This window comes from Pararge aegeria, chromosome 5, assembly GCF_905163445.1.
Source record: "Pararge aegeria chromosome 5, ilParAegt1.1, whole genome shotgun sequence".
NCBI classification, from domain to species: Eukaryota; Metazoa; Arthropoda; class Insecta; order Lepidoptera; family Nymphalidae; genus Pararge; species Pararge aegeria.
Window position 1 is genome coordinate 18,662,127 of NC_053184.1, and position 3,883 is coordinate 18,666,009.

Genomic DNA, 3,883 nt, shown 5'->3' on the forward strand with positions numbered 1-3,883 from the left:
TATTTATTTATTATTTATAATGTCGCGTAGAAACCGATTAGGGGTTCACACGTTAGCACGCTACGTGAGATTGGAGTCAAGGGCTAACTTGTAGTAGAATAAACAAATAAAAAAAAACAAAAAGATTAAGCCGGACGGACGTAACAAACAAACAGACACGTTTTTCCATTTAAATTATTAGTATGGTTTTTATAGACACCTTAAAAACTTTGCCAGATTTTTTATAATTCCCCTTTGCTTGGTGGGGTAGATGACGCAATGCTTTCATATTTTAAACAGTTTTCAGGGAACTAGTTCGACTAAGATGGTCAATCTCCAGAGATATTTCCCAAGTATCTGGGAGATATTTTAATGGACAAGTGTGTGCGCAAGCACATTTGCACTCATAGTCCAATGAGACAGCATCTCCGACACGAACGGAAAGAGACCGACAGCTTAACGTGCTCTATGCAGCACGGAGTGAATCAAAACCATATTCCAATTTCTTGATTGAAAACCCCAATATTATTTACTGGCTAGGACCGGTCCAACTTACTTCCCACTAGACAAACGAGGTAGTAGCTTCGTTCATATTTATTGAACCGAAGCCATATTAAACATGAACCAAAAACGCAATAGAAGTTTTTTTAATATATATATATTTTAGTAATATAATACAACATAATTTCACACAAGATGTAGGTCTATGAATACACCCTTATATTTTTACATTAAGGCTTTTTGAATTTTTCTGAAAAAAAAACTTAAATACCGTGTGTACATAAAAGTCAACGTATACAATTGCTGTTAAGCGAATAACGTTTTTTACTTGAGACAAAGAGTTCGATAGGTACTAATTATGATTAGCACTGTCATGATAGCTACCATCATTGTCACCACTATTATGACTGTCAAGATGGCTGACGTAGTTATCATCACCGTTATGATTTAAGCTAACATGATCGCCACCATCTTTACTGCTACTATGATTGTCGCCGCTATGATTTCCGCCACTACCATTGCCACCGCTACCACTGCCACCGCTATGGTTGCCTCCGCTATGATCGCCGCCATCATGATAGCTGCCGCTATGATCGCTGCCGCCATGGTTGCTACCACTATGGTTGCCGCCGCTACCATTTCCACCACTACCATTACCACCGCTACCACTGCCACCACTGTGGTTGCCGCCACTATGATCGCCGCCGCTATGATCGCCGCTGCTATGATCGCCGCCGTCATGGTTGCCGCCGCTATGGTTGCCGCCGCTACCATTTCCGCCGCTACCATTTCCACCACTACCATTGCCACCGCTACCACTGCCGCCGCTATGGTTGCCTCCGCTATGATCGCCGCCGCTATGATCACCGCCGCTATGATCGCCGCCGTCATGGTTGCCGCCGCTATTGTTGCCGCCGCTACCATTTCCGCCGCTACCATTTCCACCACTACCATTGCCACCGCTACCACTGCCGCCGCTATGGTTGCCTCCGCTATGATCGCCGCCGCTATGATCACCGCCGCTATGATCGCCGACGTCATGGTTGTCGCCGCTATGGTTGCCGCCGCTACCATTTCCGCCGCTACCATTTCCACCACTACCATTGCCACCGCTACCACTGCCGCCGCTATGGTTGCCTCCGCTATGATCGCCGCCGCTATGATCACCGCCGCTATGATCGCCGCCGTCATGGTTGCCGCCGCTATTGTTGCCGCCGCTACCATTTCCGCCACTACCATTTCCACCACTACCATTTCCACCACTACCATTGCCACCGCTACCACTGCCGCCGCTATGGTTGCCTCCGCTATGGTTGCTGCCGCTACCATTGCCGCCGCTACCATTTCCGCCGCTATGATCGCCACCGCCATTGTTACCGCCGCTATGGTTACCGCCGCTACCATTGCCGCCGCTACCATTTCCGCCACTACCATTGCCGCCGCTATGATTGCCTCCGCTATGGTTGCCGCCGCTATGGTTGCCACCGCTACCATTGCTGCCGCTATTGTTGTCTCCGCTATGGTTGCCTCCGCTATGGTTGCCTCCGCTATGGTTGCCACCGCTATGGTTGCCGCCGCTATGGTTGCCGCCGCTATTGTTGCCGCCGCTACCATTGCCGCCGCTACCATTTCCGCCGCTATGATCGCCACCGCCATTGTTACCGCCGCTATGGTTACCGCCGCTACCATTGCCGCCGCTACCATTTCCGCCACTACCATTGCCGCCGCTATGATTGCCTCCGCTATGGTTGCCGCCGCTATGGTTGCCACCGCTACCATTGCTGCCGCTATTGTTGCCTCCGCTATGGTTGCCTCCGCTATGGTTGCCTCCGCTATGGTTGCCGCCGCTATGGCTGCCTCCGCTATGGTTGCCTCCGCTATGGTTGCCACCGCTATGGTTGCCACCGCTACCATTGCCGCCGCTACCATTGCCGCTGCTACCATTGCCGCCGCTACCATTGCCGCTGCTTCCATGGCCGCCGCTATGATTACCACCGTGATAATTAACTTCGGATGAGTTTTTTTCCTTCGTGTTGTTATTGATGAAGGCGCGTATGTCCTTCGCTAGGACGTTACTGAAGATGGTGGGTGAATACCCACACCCGACTGTATAGGTAATGATTCCATACAATTGTTCAGGGAAATCAGAAGTTGCTGGGCCGCCCGCATCGCCCTAGAAAAGAAAATGGTGCTTTAATTGCCAGCCTTATAGCTTTAATTCTCCCATGTAATTCATGAATTCATCCGCGTTTACAGATTTAAAAAAGAAAACAGGAAGAAATATTTTGTTTAAGAGGACCTAGCATACATTTTATAAGGGCCATAGGATTTCGACAAAACCAAAATAAACGCGTACGCAGTCGCGCGGGCAGCAACTAATTTATTGAAATTTTTGGGATTAAATAAAAACTCTACATGTTGCTTGACACTGCATGTTGCTTGTTACGAAAAACTATTTACCACTCATTCACTCATCTTCTCCAAAACATATAACAGCACATAAAATAAAATAAATAAATATACTTCTATAATACACACCACTGCATCTAGCCCCAAGGTAAGGGTAGCTTGTGTTATGGGTACTAAGATGACTGATGAATATTTATAATTTACATATTAACACCCAGACACTGAAAAACAGTCATGTTCATCACACAAACATTTCCAGCTGCGGGAATCGAAACCACGGCCTTCAACTCAGAAAGCAGGGTCGCCGCCCACTGCGCCAATCGACCGTCATAAAAATAAAATTTTTATTTTTTTGTTAACAACCTTACAGTATTAGGTATTCTTGAAACGCCGCAGCTTGCTTAGTTATTTGATAGTATAATATTTGATTTAATCAAACACCCCAAAAAAAGTCCCCTGACATGTCCTTTTTCCAAAATACCTCGTCTTGCGACCAATATTGTTTATTTTGCCTTTGATAACTGAATAAATAATATATCCAAATACTTAAAAAATGTTATATTTTGTAAACATATAACATTTTTACGTACTTTTTTTGATTATAATAAAAGTGTAAACGAAAAAGTACGCCAGTAAGTAAGTATCTTTATATATATATTTCTTGTGTGCGTGTGTATGTCACTGAACTCCTCCTAAACGGCTGGACCGATTTGAATGATTTTTTTGGTATGCGTTTGGGTGGCACCTTGGATGGTTTACATTCACAAAACAACCCGACAGATGGCGCTGGGGTCCGCTAGTAAGTATATAAATACTGAATCCGACCCTAGTAAAATCAATAAGATAAATTGTGAGATTTTGCGTCCATCTAGTGGCAATACTGTTTACACGTAGCTGGCGCTACATTGATACCACATAAACCGTAGTTAACTCACACGATATGGCTATCGAATACATGCGACGTAGGTACAAAATCTCACAATTAGCACTCCGA